Source organism: Hermetia illucens, chromosome 1, assembly GCF_905115235.1.
Source record: "Hermetia illucens chromosome 1, iHerIll2.2.curated.20191125, whole genome shotgun sequence".
In the NCBI taxonomy this organism is placed as follows: Eukaryota; Metazoa; Arthropoda; class Insecta; order Diptera; family Stratiomyidae; genus Hermetia; species Hermetia illucens.
This window is the reverse complement of record NC_051849.1, coordinates 93,649,709-93,663,280: the sequence shown is the minus strand read 5'-3', so window position 1 is coordinate 93,663,280 and position 13,572 is coordinate 93,649,709. Positions and strand designations below refer to the sequence as shown.

General features: G+C 39.8%; 1 protein-coding gene across 1 annotated transcript in view; it reads right to left on the bottom strand.

Moving 5' to 3' along the window:
- The window catches only part of LOC119661207 (RING-box protein 2), a 233,222-nt gene that overhangs the window by 136,354 nt on the left and 83,296 nt on the right, over positions 1 to 13,572 (bottom strand). The gene's annotated exons all lie outside the window — the stretch shown is intronic.

The following is a 13,572-nucleotide window of genomic DNA, read 5'->3' as shown; positions in this document are numbered from 1 at the left end:
CTTCATTTGAGTAAATATCGATATGGAAAGTATTTTGAGGCCTGGCGACTGTATAGAGGCAGTCTTAGGATTTTTTCAGATTTTAGGGTTGGGTAGTTTTTGAGAATGGATTCGTTAAAGAAACCATCAGTTTGGAACTGTTAAAGCTATTATTGTATGAATGAGTTTTATTTCATTTAAAAAGTCTGAACTTTCTTATTTTGCATTCTTCCCTTCCATAGTTGTTTTCAAAAGTTAGAATCCTTCATGTGGACAGAATACCAGGTGATGTTATCTTCAAATGAACATGTTAACAGGATGATATGTTACCTCTTCACTAACTGCCATCAAAAACTTGATTAGGGTCGGATGTAGGCGGTGACGTCTTGGAAATTGATTACCCAATTAAAACCCGTAGCTTTTCCTTCTGAGAACAATGTTCACTTCATATATATCCTTATTTCGGGAGCTACTTACTTTAACTACTCAATTGTGAGGTAATATGGGTTTAACTACTCAATTGTGAGGTAATATGGGTTTAAATATGATATCAATATACCAATAAAAATAAACAAATCCATTCCTCCGAATCCTCATGAAAAAACAAATGAAGCTATTGAACAACGGACTAAGCTTTGCAATCCGAGGTCAAGCAAACAAATCAACGCATATTCGCCGATATTGTCGTAACAGCAGACAAGAAAAATAACATTGTCAAGACCAGGAACAATAACATCACAGAAAATGAAAAGAAGATAATTAACAATCTCAGCCAGCGAGCCGGCATATTATATTAAAGCAGACAACGGGAGCACAAGGTGAAGGAAAAGCTCGAGAATTGGTTTTACAACAAACACACGATTGATCTTCTACGACTACTCATGAAAAAATTGAACAAAGGAATGTTAAAAAATTGTAGGAAACCTGTCTGAAAATCTTAAAACCCTGCCCTAATAGAGGGTTGGCTACATTAACAACAAAGTGGCGTACAATGGAAAACTAAGGCAAAATAATATATGAAGTGAATCACAATCTCCATGGAAGAAAACTACTTCACCTTTAACGGGCAATCTGTTCTCTTTTCATCAAAGAAATTTTAATGGTCAGAACGCCGTTAATTTCGGCCTATTTATATAAGTCGTTCGAATTCCAAAATTCGAAGAGATATGTAGATGACATCTGCTCCGCCATTGGAAAAGACGACCTCACACACTCTACTCAAAACTCTCCTAGGATCAAGTAAGAATTCAATCGAGAAACTGACCAAATTTGGAACATGTAAAAATTCCTGCGCTCATTGGAACAAAGTATACAACTGACAGACCGGAAGCAACCCGTACCAAAAATTTTTATGGAATAGCTTGTTGCCCCATACCATGAACGTTTTTGAACACATTCTTGACAACCGTATTCGTGACGTCGTTCAAATAACCGTGAATCAAACTGGCATTGTCAACAATCACGGAACTACCGATGCAGTACACGCTGCGCGATTACTCATAGAGAAACACCGTGAGAAGCCTTGTCGGTTCTAATGCCAGAAGTGTGTCCGGATAGCTGAGTGGTTAGAGCGCAAGGCTGTCGTACGGAAGGTCGCGGTTCAAATCTCACTGGTGGCAGTGGAATTTGTATCGTGATTTGACGTCGGATACCAGTCGACTCAGCAGTGAATGAGTACCTGAGTCAAATCAGGGTAATAATCTCGGGCGAGCGCAATGCTGGCCACATTGCCTCCTAGTGTACCGTTACGGTCTTGAATGAAGTGCTCTAACACACTTCAAGGCCCTGATCCAACATGGATTGTTGCGCCAACGATTATTATTATTATTATTAATGCCAGAAGTGCGGCAGTGCGGTAGGTTAACTTGATCTACCACGATCCGAAAAGTAAAGTTCGAAGTTTGACGGATATATTAAAACCCCTTCGGGTTTCTTCGGTGTTCATCAAGGAAGCGCCCTCTCACCACTCTTACTTGTTCTTGTTATGGACACTGTCACGCGGAACATCCAACGTCCAGTGCCCTATACACTGCTTTATGCAAATGTTTTGCATGCGAGTCATAGCAAAAATGGAATGATCGATTCATGGAATATGATCTCAGATTGAACATGAATAAAACAGAACTTCTGTCGACCGATCTCCATGTAACAGGCACTATCACTCTAAGTGGCAATGACCTGCCTAGAACTGAGCATTCAAACAAATACCACCTTGTAACCACTTCGGTCACGCTGCTCCCAGGGCAGAGGTGAGGCAGCGTTTAATAAGTTACCTCTGCCCTGGACGAAACCGCAAGTCATTGCTTCTGTAGTTTTGGTGGTTAAAATGCTGATTTAAATTTCATATTAAGTTTCAGTGCTGTCCATTTAATAAATAGATGAAAAATAAGGTTGAATAACCCCCCCCCCCCCCCTTAGAAAATGACAATATGTGTTCTTTAAGCCGAAATAGTAGTTCCACCTGCAAAATTACCATATCCGTTAGAAAACCGAATTCGGAACGCTCATTTCTTAATTATAATGGTTTCAATGCTGCTTCTTTTCAGATTTTTCGATTGGGTAGCTTCTGAGAATGGGTCCGTTAAAGAAATGAGCACTTTAGACCCCGGCATTCCCCACTTTTCCAAAAAATGTCAAAACTAAGACTGGTTTCGCGATCGCTTGAAAATTAAGACTTGATTTGGAAAATACTAATCGAGACCTTTCATTTGATACCCCACATGACTCTATTCAGTGAAAAAAATGTACACCCCCTTCCTGCATGTATAGGGAATTTGGCGTAAAAGGATGTAACTCACTGTATGCAAGAGTGTTCACAGTTCCCACCTTTCCACCAAATTTGGTGTCAATCGCTGCAACTGTCTCCGAGAAAAATGCTTGTGACGGACAGACAGACAGACAGTAAACCGATTTTAATAAGGTTTTGTTTTACACAAAACCTTAAAAATGTTAACTCGCATTGAAATGATCCTCACAATTTAAACCTGACGATAGCGAACCACTTCTTCCAAAATTTCCTTTTCCTTTTGTGGAGTTATTTGTGCAACAAGGCACGAAAAAAAATTTCATCGTCCACCTTGGCATTTCACGCGAGAAATTAATTTTGACAGTTTTATATTTTTATGCATAACTGACAGTTGCCGGGCTACTGAAGTTTCTTGGCGTGTTTTCCGTCATTAGTGGAAACAAGGCGAGGAATCCATTGTCTGTTTTTGGCACGCTCTTAGATGCGAATGTAATCTCTTGGCTGGTCCAGTGGTTTCTATGAATGGGTTCTTGATTAAGTGCTATATCTTCACCTCTTCCTTCTTCGTAATTATTATCAAATCGAAAACCAGATTTGAAGGGTTTTAATCGAAGCCTTTCGTTGGATACTCTACATAGCTACAATTGATGAAAAACATTTTACGCCCCTCTTTGCATGTATTGGGGGCATCCCTTAAATTCGACGTAAAGCGATATTGTCTTTTTTTCAAGGGCAAAGCTGATAACCACATAGCGTCGTTAATTAATTTTCAATATTGGTTACAACTCTTTGTTTGTGGTTAATAAACGTCAACTTGGAAATGGTTTTTTCGGCTAATTCCTTGGATTGTATTAATTACAACGTGGCGAAGTCTATGCATCCATAGTTAGATAGAATAGTGAGCAGGTGCATCCAAACGTTGGTAAAATATTTAGATAATGTGGTTCAATAAACTTCATTAAAGAAATATTGAAACAATGGGGATGAGCGAGTAACCTGGTTTAGGGCAAATCTTTACGCGATTATCATAACATCATTGTTGCTGAGCATAATTTGCGGCTTCCTGGCAAACGTGGTCCTCACGCCCATCCCGTGTGGCCACGCAGATTCATAGCCATAGTTAAGTGCCGAGTAAGATTGTGCCCGATTATTGTAGAAAAGAAACTCTTCTTGTCTGCCAACGCTCTAGATGTGAATTCGGACCTTCCTCGCGTGTGTGTTGGTGGTATCAACGCTGCAAACACATGGAATATACCTCAATGCTATTAATTAGGTACAATGGTGTGCGAATATCAGGAAAACAGTAAAATTATATTTTAAGAATTTGTTATTTTGTAAAAAAATCAAACGAGTTGCTGTAGGGAACAGGTTGGGATGGTGGGCAATGTAGAAACAGTAAGATCTTTAATTTTTCTTCTCTGTTGCGTTTGGCCGCAATCACATTTTTTGATTTATCTTAAAAAAAGGTGAACTGTACTAACTTGAGCAATCGAGACTTTCCCAAATCGTCGTTAATAGTGAAAACTACGACCCATCTATCATATTCGTGTACATGCTATATGTTATCCGAGAACATGTGTATATCTCATTTACATGATAATAAGAACCGCTTCATGTGCTTGGATTCAGGTTCAATTGCTTACGCAATATGTTAACTTTATTGCGGAAGAAAGCCACAAAACCTCCCATAGTAAAGTAATACTCTTGCTTTCTCGGTTTATATTTCTTTTGCGCTTGGAAAACCGGTTGACTATGCAGAGCGGGTGACAGTTCTGAAAAATTTCAGGTAAAGATGAACTAAGATAGAAATGTGTAGTTGGAATCACATTGAGAAATAAAAGAGGTTTATCTTGGAGCTGATAAATTTTGAACTTGAGATTTGAAGGGTTTTTTACGGGAGATTTTGGTAAATATCAAAATGTTCAAATTTTTTTTTTATTATCATATATTCATTGGAGCAAAAGCTCCGTCCTTATGGGCTACCCTGTATTACACTTTGGCTTACTTGAATGATAAATATTAAAAATGGTGTTCACTTGACAGAGAGCATTAACCCGAAGTCACACTTTATAGTTTTCCATGCGACCTTCAGTGATTTGCAGGAATAATTTGAGTAAGACCCACTTAAGTCATCTGAACCAACACGAATTATCTTATAAATAATCACGTTTCACTTTTTATGCTAACATTGAGTAGCCTTTTTTCTTGAAGGCTATTTGAGGAATTGCTAATCTCGCTAATGAGCGGTTCATCTGAGTCACCCGTCTTTCCTCCGGCTAATTGTGCTTGTAGTAGATACGTGAATCTTTCTTGCATGAGAATTTTCATCGGACAAATGCAATTTGTCTCTTTTCTAGAAACTACTGAGGTGAATTACTGCTAATTGAGTAATTTTAGTTGCTTTTGACAAAATTCGGCAGCGGAATGTAAACGACGCTTCAGAAATAAATAGAAAAGTGTGAAAAGCATGACCTAATGTGACAGAACGCATAGCCTTAACTAACATCCAAACGCACGAATTGCCTTTTAATGCATGAGAACCAATTTATGTTCCTCATACTTAGCTTACTGCTCTTGATCGACCCACAACAAGATTTATGTTTCATGATTACCTTGAAAGTATAACAGGTTCTAAGTTCTGTATCTTTGACTAGCACAGAAGGAAGTCAAATGTAGAAGGTCGTGCATTTTTTAGCATTACAATGGAGAAGATTAGCCGCGCTAGAGAGTGAATTCAAAATTAGAAGTGGTAGAAAAGAAAACGACATTCTGCTTGAACATTTTCATATGACTCAGAAAGATCAACTTAGTTTGGCTGGGTAGTTTTTTGTTCATATTAGGAAGCATTTCTAGTTAAGATAGCTTTTCCTCCAACAACAAAATTGTCGCCTTTTTTAATGGAATCTATTCGTTGTTACTTACATTTTGTGATGGATAAAGTTTTTCATTCAAGACTGTCAGGTCGGGGGCCCAACTGATGCACTGCTGAAAAGGATTGATGAAAGCTTGGAACATTCGAAAGCAATGTCAGCTAATCTATATACTTCTGCGGAACAAGCTGCAGGTGGCGACACTGCCTTTTCTTCTGAAGACTTGGTACCTCTTAGGTGAGGCTAGTGAATCTGTGAGAAAGCGAAAGCGGGGTGCTTAATAAAATTATCATTGCAGTAGGATCCAGAGTAAAAACACGGTCTACTCCCTTTTGACCAAGTTTTCAAGTTGTGCTTATATGATATTATCTTTACTACATCAAAAAATACCCAATGACCTTACAGTTTCGCATTCAGGGCGACTGGACTACAGAGGCTGGAAGAAAAACTTTTGAGAGTTTTGATGACCGAGATAGTATAAGCTTTTGTTAGCAGGAGAAGCCTACCTCCATATGCTATGCTGTCAAGCTATTTCACCTATGAAAGCTGGAACTCTATTAAGAAGAAATTGCTGAGAAAATAATCACCCGCATTTGAATGCTTTCGTTTTTCCCAAGTGATGACACCAACTTACCTGTAAAAAATAAAAAAAAAATAATTAGAAGTTGGAACGTATGATATGTGTAAATATAATATATTTTGATAAAATCTCCACTTATATATTGGGCTTGGAGTTTGAATGATTTAGACCAATGTCTCGTAAAAATTATTATTTGGGAACTACTTCACTAAGAATTCACTAATCAGTTTATCAAAAGCGCAATGATAGCTAATGGAGCACACTGTGTTGTGTTGCGCTGTTTCGATGTCACAAACTCCTAAAACCATGACTGCTGTGAGCAGACCAAGGGGAGCAGGATCCAGTCGGCTCAGATTTTCAGAGTCAATCCATAATATTTACGAACTATAACAGCTCTCCCACTCTGCCGCTATCTAAAGTCAGCAAAGGATTTGGCGGTCAAAGGGTAGTGTAAGTCCTAGGGCGAAACGTGGATTGGTACAAACGATGGAGCATAAAACTTTTGAAATTCTTGCTAAACTAACACCAACAGTTCTACTACCGAAGCCGATCTCGAACTCTACATGACGATCGCGAGTTCTTTCTTAATGAAAAACTGCAGATGGGGAAGGATGAAGACGCCAAAAAACAGGACAAATTGCAGCAACTGATACTTCAGGTTGGGCTTGTGGGGGGCAATATAGACTTGGATCATAATCTCATTGGCATAGTACGTTCGAAATACAACACCGTTTAGAATCCTCTCTTAGAGTCAGGTGAGAGTGAATCCTGAAGCCATCCACAACGGAGCCCTACGTAATACCTATATATAAGGGCGAAATGGATGCCGTGGTAACCGCACCTAACACAGATTCTGGAAATGGCCATAAACATATTTGGCCCCAATCTCAGTTTCCAAATGTGGAAAGAGAAACCCATTCACCGAGGTCATATAAAAAATTCATTGTTGCCAGACATTGACATCAAGTCTCCAACAAGTGGTTGACAAATGGTGTACTTTTCTATGAGATCGAAGCATTCCTAACTTCAATTCAGGATGCTTCGCACCCAAAAAAAAATTACAAACGGTACAACCTACATAACTCCTCAATCACTAACTCCAGTTGTAGCTTATGCAACTGTGAAGAGGAGACCATCCAGTACATAACATCTGCGTGTAGAATGGTGAGCAGTACCGAGTACACCAACTGTCATAACACCGTCTGCAAGATTCTCCATCGAAACCTTGCGTTGAAGTATAACTTATTGGCAACTTACCATCCTTACTATAGCTATACTCTGCAGAGAATCTTGGAAAATGATCGGATCAAACTACTGTGGGATCACACCGACCACAGTGTTAATCACAACAGGCCCGATCTAGTTCTGCTTCTCAAGGAAGAATGAGCGTGCTTCATAATCGATGTAGCCGTACCATTAGATCGGAACACTGAAAAATAGCAAGAAAAAATCCCTTTGGCGGACGGAGACTGCCGGAAATACTGAATGTAAGTTAGCAACGAAACGGAAGAACGCCGGGGACAATGCACCTTCAACCCTCAAACGCGGACATGCGCAGGGGCCTATCACAAACTTCGTCGAGAAGAGGACCGACTTCATAGAAAGAAAAAGGAAGTCTGGGAAAACCAACAAGTCTGTGAACCCAAACAGTACAAGGAGCGCGCAAGTTTTACCAACAAATCAGTAGGATGAAGCACCTCGATGGTCATCCTGCCGAGACAAAGAGGGAAATCTGATTTCCGACAGAATGGGCATATTGGAGCGATGGGTTGAGCACTTTGATGAACTGCACAATCACCAAATTATCGGTGAGCTGGAGGTCCCGCCAACTCAAGACGAAGAACAAATGCTGCGACTACTAAGCATGGAAGAAAAAGTCTGTGCAATCTATCGGCTGAAAAATGTTAAGTCGCCAGGAGCCGATGGAATTACAGCTGAACTGGTTAAATATGGTGGCGACCAACTACACTGAGCTGTTCATCAACTGATTTTCAAAGTATGGGACAGGGAATCATTGCCTGACGACTGGCAACCGTGATTATTTATCCCATACATAAAAAGGGGGATATCACGCAATGCAGCAATTATAGGTATCACGTTGCTGAGTACCATCTATAAGATATACCATATTCCCCACTATCTTGGTAGGCTCGATAGTCTCATACGTCCAGAATATCGTTTGACCATACCAAAGGGCTCCAAGCAAATCGGCAACAGATCAGATTTTCTCTGTGCGGCAAGCGATGGGAAAACTGTTGGAATATGGCCATCAGTTTTCATCGACTTCAAAACCGACTATGAAAGCATAGCCAATGTAAAACTGCACACGGCCATAAGAGAATTCAGTATCCCAACCAACTAGATAAAACTGACTAGGTTGACCCTCACCAGTTTGCCAGGCCAAATCAAATCAGCAGCATCAAGACCATTTAACATCAATGACCTGGCCCTGAAAATGTTGATGCGAGAGGTACCTCCTTTTCAAATCCACTCAACTATTGACCTATGCTGACGATATTGACGTTATGGCAAGAACAAACTGAAATGTACAATCAAAGCAAGCGGCGATTGGCGCGAGATCTAGGGCTGCACATTAATGAAGGCAAGATGAAGTGCATGGTGGCAATGTCAGCAGCAAAAACCAAAGAAACAACAGCATCAAATGGCACTGGTCAAATGAGAATGATTACAATAACAGCTATGACGATGAAATCCGAGCGCGGTTGTTGGCTGCCAAAGCTTATTTTAGTTTACGAAAACTATTCCGCTCAAAATGTCTCACCATAAGGTCAAAGCACTTGCTATATAAGACAATGATCTCGTCAGCCACCATATATTCCTCGGAGACCGGGGTTCTTAGCAAGAAAAATTGCGAACTCTTGGCCGCGTTCGAGAGAAGAATCTTCCAAAGAATTTTTGGCCCCCTGCATGAGGATGGACGATTCCATAGCCTATATAATGACGAAATTTACGCGTTTCACTAGGCGGGTCACTTAATCCATATGAATGAGGAAAATCTAGCCCGGAAAGTTGATATTTGTGGTAGCAAAAGAAGAAAGCGTGGCAAACGCTGTCTGAGATGGAGCGATAGACGTAGGCCAGCACGTCAGATAGTTTCGGACTGCAGCGCAAAACCGGGATGTCTGATGCTCTTTATTTTATTTATTTGTGTAAAACAAAACCTTATTAAAATCGATTTACTGTGTTTGTCTGCCACACGTACTTTTCTTAGAAGCGATACAACTAATTTACATCAAATTTGGTGAAAAGGTGGCATCAAATGAAAGGTGTCGACTAATATTTTTCAAAGCTGGCTGGAAATTGGTCATTTCTTTCACGGACCCATTTTCAGACAAACCCGAGAATCTAAAAAAAATCACAGAGCTGCCACTATACGTTGCCTAGGCTCCGAAATACCTTCCATTACAAAATCTGCCCAAATAAAATTAATAATAGTATATTACTATAATTTCTAGTAATTAATGGTAAAATGTGAATGTGAGTGTCACGTTAAAGCGAATATTTTGACATAATATATGCATACACATTACGTACTATGTACAAATGGGACAAATGTCTACTTAAATATTTTCACAAGGGAAAGACAGAAAACCATTTATACCTGAAGCGTCCAGCTTTTGGTTTCCCGGCTTGTTTATTTGTAGTTGTATTTTCGTCCTTCAAAATGATACCAATTAGACGTGCTAACATGGGTCGCAGACTTACGCTGCTGCAAGTCAAAGATATATATGAGCAAATCAAACTGACGAGCAAAACAAAGTGCCAACTGAAGTTAAACGGAATCGATGGAATCGAAATCAACAACGTAGCAATACCGCGTTTGTGTTTTCACATAGTTTAACAAGTGGGGAAACCAAACGCTGGACGCTTCAGGTATGAACGGTTTTGTGTCTTTCCTTTGTGAAAATATTTAAGTGGACATTGTTCCCATTAGTACCTAGCAGGTAATATATATGCGTATATTATGTCAGAAGCGACAGCTTTGACTTATTATAACTTTGTAGGATCATACTTCCTATTATATTACTGCAAAATTTCCTGATTCTAAGATGAACTTAAGGTGGGTTTTAAAATCAATCGGTTTGAAGGGTATTTCGGAGCCTAGGCACCGTACAATGGAAGCTTCGTGTTCTTTTTTAGATTTTTCGGTTAGGTGGGTTCCGAGAATGGATCCTTGAAAGAAATGTCCACTGTTCAGCCCCTGCTCTCCCATGTGATGTCAGAGTTGACCAGCTTTGAAAGGTGCTAATTGAGACCTTTCATTTGATACGCTACATGGCTGTATTTGGTGAAAAAAAAAAAATTGTACACCCCCCTTTTGCATGTATGGAGACCCCTTTTAAATTCTATGTAGAATGATGTAACTCATTGTATGCGTGTCCATCGGTATAACCGCTTCTGAGAAAAATGCATGTAACAGACAGAGAGTAAACCGATTTTAATAAGCCCCTCAATTGTGTAGCGCTAATAATCAAGTGAAATTGACGCCATTGATATTGCCACTAGAGCCAATAATTCGTTGGTTTCCGGAAATGGACCATATTCTATACATTTTTTTACTTATCCTGAAATAATACAATAATAATAACCTTATTTGAGATAATTTTATGCCCATTCTCAATGCAAGTATAATAAATAGGAGGTTATAAATTTCTATCATCTGGCTGGTTGGCAGCTTTCAATGCATGGTTTGAAATACGTTGGTAGTTTTGAATTGGAAAACGCAACAACGCTGTAAGATAGGACAACGCCTGCTGGGTCAGCTAGTTTAATATATTTTCGAGAAGCATCTTATGTGGCTAGCATCCATCCGCATTGGGAATATATCAGACAACTACTGTTTTAAGATTTTGTTTATAAAACAAGGCTTTACATTTTTTTTTCATCGAATATAGTCATGTTGGGTATCAAATGAGAGGTCTCGATTAGTACTTTCCGAAGCCAGTTTCAAATTAAGTTAATAATATTTCTTTTAAGAATCGAGGGATCGACTTTATGGTGGAACGGACCAGTTGGAAAGCAACATACTTTCTCGGTTGTGGTCCACGGAACCTTCATCCTTAGACAAGCACACAAGTTGCAAAATATATGACTTGCGATTTCGTCCAGGGCAGAGGAAACTCGTCAGACGCTGCCTGGCTGGAAGCTAACGCCCTTATCAATGCTGAAGATTTAGATAATCCTGATCTTAATCCTTTAAATTATCGATTGTGAAGTATTTTCGAAAAGAGAATTCGCTCTAATCCTCATCGAAATATGAAAGCATTAAAAACCGGTTTAGTGAAGACAGCAGCTGAAAACCCCTGTAAGTAGTGCGTATGACGATAGACGAGTGTTTAAGGAGATGTGTAATCGCTAGCAGTAGACATTTTGAATATTACTATTATTTTTGGATTGGTAAGTAAATACCATATAAATTTCATTACATTCATAAGTATTTCTATAAATTATCTTCGCTTTGCTAAGTTGTAAAGTGGGGTAAATAATACCTTAATACATCTAAAATTCAGTATTCTTTACCCATTTCTAAGATAATCGAAATAATAGTCGACGCTTTCTTCAACTAGGGAATAAAGGTGACATTTAGGCCCTTCTTTTAATAAAATGTGCCCGGATAGCTGAGTGGTTAGAGGGCAAGACTGTAGTACGGAAGGTCGCGGTTCAAGTCTCACTGGTGGCAGTGGAATTTGCATCGTGATTTGACGTCGGATAGCAGTCGACTCAGCTGTGAATGAGTACTTGGTTGCTGACCACATTGCTTCCAACAGTGTACTTGTGGCGCAGCAGGGTTAACAATGTACGGAAGCCGCTCTAGCCTCCATATGAAGGCCCGTATCGTGTTCTCGAGCGGAGAGAGCATTTCTTCCAGCTCGAGATCGGAGGACCCAAAAAGGCGGTCTCCTTATCTAGGCCGAAACTCGTGTGCACCCCAAAAAAACGTCGCATTCGCTTCGTCAAATGATGGAAAACGCAGTTCCGGGTTCGATTGCTGAAACCCTTAGGTTTCATCTGGGGGCGGAGTGATGTGGCGCAGCAGGGTTAACAACATTCGAAATTTATTTCTGTCGGCCGTCGGCCCTCTCCGTGGCTTATTCGAACTCGCCACAAGATAGGAAATCCAGCGGTGAAAAAATTCCGTTGGTTGGAAGCAAAGGGACCGCATGGAAGACCAACCAGTCTCTTCTGCTCCAACCGTCGTAGAGAACACACGTAGTTCCGTGGTTACAATTAAGTAAAAATAAAGTTTTTGATCTTCTGACTCGCAATCGTGGACTTCTTCTGTACGTGTGCTAGATTGCGATTTTAATCATAAGAATAAAAGCAATCAATATTTCTCCACATTTTCGTTATCAATTTGGTCCCATCGGCCAATGCCAATTCGACATAGAAGCAGCAGAAACTGTTACTTCAGCAACGCAGCCAAGAATTTCATCGACGAGGGTGCCGGCGTTATTGATGAGGAATATCCAGGCAACGTAGGAGTGGTCCTGTTCAATCATTCCGATAAGGATTTCGAGAGGAAAAGTTGTACGTGGGCTTAGAATTTAATATCCGTTAAACCCACAAGCGGGAATTCGCTTCTGCGAGGGATTTGCAGCAGATCGTCAAAAATATTAGCGTAAACATAAAAGTAGTGGCAATTCGGCTCCGCGGGAGTTGTGCGGCGGAACATCGGAAATATTTGTGAAATCATAAAATACTGTACAGTTTAACACACAGTGCTGATCCATTGTTGGGCCAACGATTATTTATTATAACAATAATTCAAAGCTGCTTGTATCGCTAAACATAAAATACCAATATTACATTGAAATGAGTAGTCGGACACACTCGATGCATATACATCACGAACTATGAACAAATGGAAGTAACGTGCAAGTAAATATTCATCTCTTTTGGCATTTCTGTAGACTGGTTAGTTTCCACTTAGTGAAGTATGGCTCATCTAAATAGACATTCATCATCTTTGCCAAAAGTAGATGTTAATTCTTCAAACCCTTTTCACAAAAAAATTACAAGTATTCTTCTTGTTTAGGACTGGACCAAATGGAGAGAAACTTACTCTCACGTGTCCACGGATCCCTCGTTTGGTATTCTTCGTCAAGTGGGATCGACATTCTCTTTATATTCGAGACTCATCTCCCAGACAAACACAGGTTGCGTACGGTATTTCAGGACATGCATATATGTCGCTATAATTTCCCGAAACCATTATTTTTCCTTTTTGCTCTTTTTCAGATAAGACATGGAGGACTACAACTTAACTCAAGAAATGAAGAAACATGCGGTTATCGTCGCTATATGCGCATATCACACCGATTTATAAATCTCTAATTTTCTTAAGTGCGCCCGTTCATTTGTTCATAAGGTTCGCC